This window comes from Pelobates fuscus, chromosome 13 (genome assembly GCF_036172605.1).
Source record: "Pelobates fuscus isolate aPelFus1 chromosome 13, aPelFus1.pri, whole genome shotgun sequence".
In the NCBI taxonomy this organism is placed as follows: Eukaryota; Metazoa; Chordata; class Amphibia; order Anura; family Pelobatidae; genus Pelobates; species Pelobates fuscus.
Window position 1 is genome coordinate 83,838,325 of NC_086329.1, and position 8,653 is coordinate 83,846,977.

An 8,653-nucleotide genomic window follows, 5' to 3' on the forward strand; every position below is an offset into this window, starting at 1 on the left:
ATGGTTAAGAATTTTAAAAAGGGATTCAAAGTTTGTGATTTTGGGGTTAAGATGTCCCCTGTACGTTTGGTCACTTTGTGCACTAGGGAGTGGCCTACTTTGGTTGCGGCATGGCCGCCACGTGGCAGTTTGGATCCAACTCTGGTACAGCGCTTACACGTGGCTGTATCGGGTAGGCCTGAACTTTACGGCCAGTTTCCTTATATTGACTGTTGGAGACAGGCCGTAAATGACTCGCCAAAATGGCTCCGGACATGCCACGAGGAACAGTGTCGCCTCATGGTAGCTAGGACTTGTTCGTCCACTAGGGCTGGTGTTAGGCCCATTTTGGACACGCCCCCTGAGTCCGAGATCCCTTTGCCGCCCCCTTACTTTCCGGTAAGAGGAAGTGACGCAAATACAGGAAGTCCTGTAACCCTTCCCTCATTACCCTCATCCACTTCCGCTTCCTCCTCCAGTACAGGATCCACCCCCCCTCGTACTAAATCTCCCCTTCCGGAACCAGAACCCACCCCCATTAGAAACGAATATCCTGATTTGGCGCCACTTCAGACTTCCGGTCAAGCTTCATCTAGCTCGGCCCGAAGTGTTCTATTTACCACCTTTTCCCAAAACCAACCTCCCACATCCCCATACCCTATCTCTCCCCGACCGGAACCCATGACTGACGCCCCTCCACGTAGCCCCATACAGACCCGACAGTTGACCGGTGCCCAACAATTGAGACACTATCAGATGCCTCTTCGTCTGAATCCCGGGTCAGCCTATATTAATGCCGCAGGTCAAATGGCACAAGCTGACCCTGTCTTCGTATATGTTCCCTTCACTACAACCGATCTTTTAAACTGGAAGACCCACAATTCCTCGTATACTGAGAAACCACAAGCCATGACTGATCTGTTCACCTCAATAGTACAGACACATAATCCGACATGGGCTGATTGCCAGCAGTTATTAATGACTTTATTTAACAATGAGGAAAGGACAAGAATAAATCAAGCAGCCATTAAAGCATTAGAGGATAGAGCCCGTGCTTTGAACCAAGCTAATCCAGCAGCATGGGCCGCAACACATTATCCCAACACTGATCCCGATTGGAACGTAAATGGTGCTGATATGGTTCAACTCAGAGCCTATAGAGACGCTATAATTGCTGGCATGAAAGCCGGAGGAAAGAAAGCCATTAACATGTCGAAGACAGTTGAGGTGATCCAGAAAAGCGATGAAGCGCCCAGTGTCTTTTATGACCGATTATTGGAGGCGTACCGCTTGTACACCCCCTTTAATCCGGAAGACGCAGACAATTCCCGAATGGTTAACTCCGCCTTTGTCAGCCAAGCTTACGGAGATATTAAGCGCAAGCTACAAAAGTTAGAAGGGTTTGCAGGTATGTCAATCACCCAACTAATGGAGGTAGCTAATAAGGTGTATATGAATAGGGAAACAGAAAGCAAGAAAGAGGAGGAGCGCAAGATGCGTAAAAAGGCTGATATGCTAGCGGTAGCGATCGCAGGCGTAGATAAACGGGGCCCAGATAGAGGCAATAATAGATGGAGTAGGGAGCCTTTGAGTAGGGATCAGTGTGCGTATTGCAAGGAAGAAGGGCATTGGAGGAACGAATGTCCGCAAAGAGAGCAGTACGAGAGAGACCAACCCAGGGCAGGCTACGGAAACTTTAGAGGCAGAGCGAGAGGTAGAGGAGGTCCCGGAGGGAGTAATGGTTATAGAGGGAGTAATGGGAACAGAGGAAGTGTTAGGGAAGACAGGTATATTCCAGCAGCGCAAAGGTCTCGCGATAGAGAAGGTAGGGACTTTGTAGGATTGGCTGACACGGTCATGGAGGACTATTGATACCGACCGGGCTCCATCCCCCTTGGTCGAGCGGAGCCTATGGTCGATGTATCAATAGGGGGGAAAAGGAGTGCGTTCATGATCGACACTGGTGCTGAACATTCAGTGGTGACTAATCTAGTTGCTCCTCCATCTGGAAGGACTATTACTGTGATAGGAGCAACTGGAAGAAGTGCTGAAAGACCGGTTCTTAAAAGTCGACTCTGTACATTGGGAGGCCACGTAGTAAAACACCAATTCCTTTATATGCCTGAATGTCCAGTCCAATTGCTGGGACGTGATATGCTATCCAAATTACAAGCGCAGATTACGTTCCTACCAGATGGAACAACATCTTTAAAGTTTAATGGACCTTCAGGTATTATGACTTTATCCGTACCAAAGGAAGAAGAGTGGCGACTTTATACAGCGTTGACTAGCCAAAACCCTAGGAGTGATGAGACATTGTTTAACATACCAGGAGTTTGGGCAGAGAACAACCCACCAGGACTGGCCCGCAATATTCCACCAATAAAAATTGAACTGAAACATGGGGTTTATCCAGTGAGCCTAAGACAATATCACATTCCGCAGAAGGCTAAGAAGAACATCCAATCCTATCTGGATAAGTTCATACGGTATGGTATCCTAAAATTCTGTACTTCCCCCTGGAACACCCCATTGCTGCCTGTTCAAAAGCCCGGCACAGATGAGTATCGACCTGTGCAGGACTTAAGAGCAGTCAATGATGCGGTTGTTAGCATACATCCAGTTGTACCCAATCCATATAACCTGCTTGCTTTAATTCCGGGCGGGGCTACTTACTTCACAGTCTTAGATCTCAAAGATGCCTTCTTTTGCCTCCGAATTGCCGCAGAAAGTCAATGTATTTTCGCTTTCCAATGGGAGAACGCTGTAACGGGCTCAAAACGCCAAATGACTTGGACAAGACTGCCCCAAGGGTTTAAAAATTCACCTACCCTATTTGGTTCAGCCCTAAGTCAAGATCTATTGGATTTCGAGTCCATCCCAGGAGAGTGTGTATTGTTACAATATGTAGATGACTTGTTGATAGCAGCAGTTACAAAAGAAATCTGTCAGCAAGCAACGCACGATCTACTACACATTCTCTGGAAGGCAGGATACAAGGTGTCTAGAAAGAAGGCTCAGTTGTGTTTGCCAACTGTCAAGTATCTAGGATTCCATATCTCTGAAGGTCAAAGAATTACGGGGCCAGAGAGAAAAGAAGCTGTCTGCCAAATACCAATACCCAAGAATAGAAGACAAGTGCGAGAATTCTTGGGGGCAGCAGGCTTCTGTAGGATATGGATTCCCAGTTATGCGATACTAGCAAAACCTCTGTACGCAGCTATCAAAGGTACAGAGCACGACCCCTTCCTATGGACCCAAGAACAGCAAACGGCATTTGAAGATGTGAAGAAGGCTTTGATGAGTGCCCCAGCATTAGGTCTACCTGATCACACACGACCATTCTACTTATATGTACACGAGCAAAGAAGAATGGCTGTGGGAGTATTGACACAGTACTTGGGATCATGGCAAAGACCTGTTGCCTACATGTCTAAGCAACTGGATGCAGTGGCCAGCGGACTTCCACCTTGTCTAAGAGCCGTAGCTGCAGCCGCCCTGCTAGTAGCTGAAGCCGATAAACTCACTCTGGGTCAAGAACTTTATGTACGAGTCCCACATGCAGTACAGACGTTGTTGGATTACAAAGGAAATCATTGGTTTAGTAATAGCCGTATGACCAAGTATCAAGCAATGTTGTGTGAAAACCCAAGAGTGCATTTAGAGACTGTAAACACCTTAAATCCAGCTACCCTTTTGCCACAACCTACTGAAAGTCAACATGATTGTTTGGAAGTAATGGATGAAGTATTCTCAAGTAGACCAGATCTTCGTGATTTTCCCATCCAGAACCCCGATGTTCAATATTACACCGACGGCAGTAGTTATGTGAAAGAAGGGATCCGCTATGCAGGATATGCAGTGACAACAATAGACAAGGTGATAGAAGCTCGGCCACTGGCGAAAGGAACATCAGCACAAAAGGCAGAATTAATAGCACTAACACGAGCGTTACAATTGGCTGAAGGTTTAAGAGTAAATATCTATACGGACTCTAAGTATGCGTTTTTAACCACTCATGCCCACGGAGCTTTGTATAAAGAAAGAGGACTACTGAATTCAGAAGGCAAAGAAATCAAGTACGCAGCTGAAATCCTACAACTATTGGAAGCAGTGTGGGAGCCGAAAGAAGTCGGTATCATACATTGTCGAGCGCATCTGAGAGGAGATGGTGATGTAACCAAGGGAAATCGGATGGCAGATAGTGCAGCTAAGCGTGCTGCTGAATCAGGAAGACAGGAGTATGTAGGGCATATAGCTGCTCTTATACCAACTCCACTGTCCCAATGGACTCCAGTTTATACAGCTCAAGAAGAGGAGTGGTTAAAGACTGAACCGGGAAAGTATCTGGAGAACAAGTGGTATCAGCTAGAAGATGGAAGAATAGTTATACCAGCATCGCTAGCGGTAGAAATTGTCCAAAATTATCACAACGGGACACATTCTGGGAGAGACAGTACTGAAGAATCTCTTAGAAAACATTTCTACATACCAAGATTGTCCAACTTGACTCAGGCCATTGTACGCAGATGTGTAACGTGTGCTAAGAATAATGCAAGACAAGGACCAGTAAAGCCACCAGGAGTTCAGTTTATGGGGGGACTCCCCATGTCCGATCTACAAATAGACTTTACAGTGATGCCTAAATCGGGTGGACATCGTTACCTGCTGGTAATTGTGTGCACCTATTCAGGCTGGGTAGAAGCATGTCCTACTCGTACAGAGAAAGCAGGAGAAGTTGTGAGATTCCTGCTACGAGAAATAATACCCCGATATGGACTACCCTGTTCTATAGGATCGGACAATGGTCCAGCTTTTGTTCATCAGTGCCTACAACAACTGACTCATATGCTTGGTATAAAGTGGAGGCTTCATACTGCATATAGACCCCAGAGTTCTGGTAAGGTAGAGAGAATGAATAGAACTATAAAGAACCAGTTGGCTAAAATGTGTCAGGAAACCCAACTTAAGTGGAACGTTCTCTTACCTATAGCCTTATTGCGAATCCGCAGTACCCCTACCAGAAGGATGGGCCTCTCTCCTTTTGAAATCATGTATGGGCGACCACCTCCCGTACTTGGTAACTTAAGGGGGGACTTGAGTCAGTTGGGAGAAGGAATTACCCGGCAGCAGGTTGTAGAGTTGGGTAAGACTATGGAGGAGGTACAGAAATGGGTACAAGATAGATTACCTGTGAATATTTATCCCCCTGTTCATAGTTATCATCCAGGAGACCAAGTGTGGATTAAAGAGTGGAATACTGTACCGTTAGGGCCCAAGTGGAGAGGTCCTTATGTTGTTCTCTTGTCTACCCCTACAGCAATAAAAGTAGCAGAAGTGACTCCGTGGATACATCACTCCAGGGTTAAACCAGCAGCAGTCGATTCTTGGCAAGTTACAGCAGATCCAGAGAATCCCTGCAAGATCCGGTTAAAACGCACTACTCAGTCGGAGTAACGAGGAATTATTGTGGATTACAAATTTTATTGTTACAGGTGTGAGTGAGAAGGCCATAATAAAGCCTGTCCGCTTACCATCACATAGTGTATAAGCCAGGAAAGTCTCGAAGGGACACCTGTGAAGATGAGCAGAACTCCATTCCCTGCAGCCCCTCACATCCTGGAAGCTGAGGCGCCATCGCACGGACGAAGACTGAGGATGACGGCGAAAGATGTGCTTTTGATAGTGTTTATTTATATGTGTTTTTATATTCAGGAAGGTAGAGGTACCGACACTCCTAGCTGTGAGGTATGCATTAAGACTACGAGAACAGGTAACCATATTTCCCAAACCCTAATTTGGCATTCACAATACGAATGTAAAGGAGATGTATCGAGATGTAGATACTTAAATATAGATTATAGTGTGTGCCATTTAGGAGTAGGAGAACCTAAGTGCTTCAGTCCGGAGTATCAGCCTCGTACAATTTGGTTGACTCTCAGGAATGGAGATCCTCAGGGGACCCTAATTAATAAAACGGTGTTAGAATCCGTACATTCTTCGGGTGTTCTGCTATTTGATGCGTGTAAAGCGATATCGAGTGGTAGAAAGCCGTGGAATGTATGTGGGGATCTTAGATGGGAGAGGACGTATGGGTCTAACGATAAATATATTTGTCTCAGTAGCAAAAATAAATATGTAAGTCCTAGATGCCCAAATAAAGACTATAACTTTTGTCCATATTGGTCTTGTGTGGGGTGGGCAACTTGGGGACAGACAGTAGACAAAGACATGATAGTGACTAAGTTGCCGACTAGCCCTTATTGTAAGTCTATGGAATGCAATCCAGTCCATATTCTTATAAATAACCCCGACAAGTTCTTAGATAAATATGGTAATTTATTTGGGTTTCAAATATACGGGACGGGTTTAGATCCTGGGACATTATTGTTTATAGGAATAGAGACTGATACGGTATCCTCCCAGACTCATCAAGTATACCATTCCTTTTACGAAGAGATGAGTATAGATAATAAGATCCCCCATAATGCTAAAAACCTGTTCATTGATCTAGCTGAAAGTATTGCCGGTAGTCTTAATGTTACCAACTGCTATGTGTGTGGAGGTACTAACATGGGAGACCAATGGCCTTGGGAAGCAAAGGAGGTAATGTCCGGTTCTGAGGCAGTTGACCAACTAATATCTACACAAGCCGATTATCATTTGAGTGTTAGAGGTAAATCTGAGTGGAGATTAAAGACCTCCATCATAGGTTATGTTTGCATAGCAAGGAAAGGAATAATGTATAATACTTCTGTAGGAGAATTAACTTGTCTAGGGCAAAAAGCTTATGATGATGATACAAAGAATACAACTTGGTGGTCGGCTTCAAATGTCTCAGAACCATCTAACCCGTTTGCTAGATATGCCAATTTAAAGGATGTGTGGTTTGATCTATCCATCACATCTATTTGGAGAGCCCCAGCAAATTTGTACTGGATCTGTGGTAAGAAAGCCTATTCGGAGCTGCCACAGGACTGGGAAGGGGCATGTGTGTTGGGTATGCTCAAACCATCCTTCTTCTTGTTACCGATTGAAACAGGTGAGACTTTAGGTGTTAAAGTGTATGATGTGAATCATAGGAAGAAAAGGGGACCCATAGAGATAGGCGCCTGGGAAGATGATGAATGGCCTCCCCAGCGTATTATAGATTACTATGGGCCAGCCACGTGGGCTGAGGATGGTACCTTTGGTTATAGAACCCCTATTTATATGCTCAACCGTATTATAAGATTACAGGCGGTGGTTGAGATTATCACAAATGAGACATCACAAGCGCTCAATCTTCTAGCGAAGCATAACACCAGGATGAGGACAGCAGTCTACCAAAATAGATTAGCCTTGGATTACCTTTTGGCAGTAGAGGGAGGTGTATGTGGGAAGTTTAACCTAAGTAATTGCTGTCTTCAAATAGATGACGAAGGGCAAGCAATAGCTGAGCTTACTAGCCATATGGTTAAACTAGCGCATGTGCCTACTCAGGTATGGAAAGGGTACAATCCAAGTAGTTGGTTTGGTAGCTGGTATGAGTGGTTTGGAGGGCTTAAGGCAGTGGTAGGTGGAGTCCTACTAATTTTAATGTTGTGTCTACTCCTGCCGTGTCTTATACCCTTAGTAGTTAGGTCTGTGCAAAGCCTGATAGGAAGTATAGCAGAGAGGAAGGCTGCTGCACAGATAATGGCGATATATAAGTATAAGGCTCTAGATCAGGGAGAACCAATGCAAGAAGATGAATGTTGAAGATTCACATCATAAGATAAGTCTGGTCTGGTTCATGGTAACCTGAGGTATATGCAAACCAAGGTTAAGTGATGCCTCAAGTAATTGTGAAATATCAGAGGCATCAAAGGGGGGAATGTGATGTAATTCCAGTAAAATACAAGTTTAGCAGGCTAAGATTGCCACAAGGCATATGTATGTATATGTGTTTGTAGTATCAGTTAGTTAATAACACGTAGCTAAGATACTGTCATCACTGTACTGACCAGGTGCAGGAATGTAAGAACTGGAATTACGCGTCCCTCTCCTTTGTATCAGATGAGCCACGTGGTTAGACCGGATGGATGAGTTTAGACTCTATTCATTAAATAGGTTAAGGGTATGTGTGGGTGTAGTTAATTGTGGGAGGAGCTACAGTGCTATATAAGGAATGTACTCTATGTATTCAGTACTCAGACTTTGCTGTATTTTGGTGACGCTAGTCCCTCTGAGTCCCGATCGGTGATCCAATAAAGAATCTCTTCCTTCCTGAAGAAACCTGTGTCCATCTCTCTGTGCTTGGCTTCCGTCAGTTTCTCCGGTATCATTACACCGAGCAATTTTCCTATAACTATAACCACGTTGTTATGGGATAATATTTTAGAACATTGCGCTGGTATTATAACTAGACAAGGCAATATTTATATTAAAAATATCAGTATTATTATTATTTTATTATTTATATAGTTTCAGCAAATTCCGTAGCGCTGTGGGTATGAGGTAATGTTAGAGTTCGAACATTGCCATGATACTCCAATTACACAAGGCAATATTTAAAGTATCAGTATATAATATTTAGAACCATTGTACTGGTATTATAACTAAACAGGGCAATATTTATTTCATGTTTGTATAATGAATATAGATATTGCAGTGGTATTATAACACAGGGCAATAATGACATTATAATATGAGC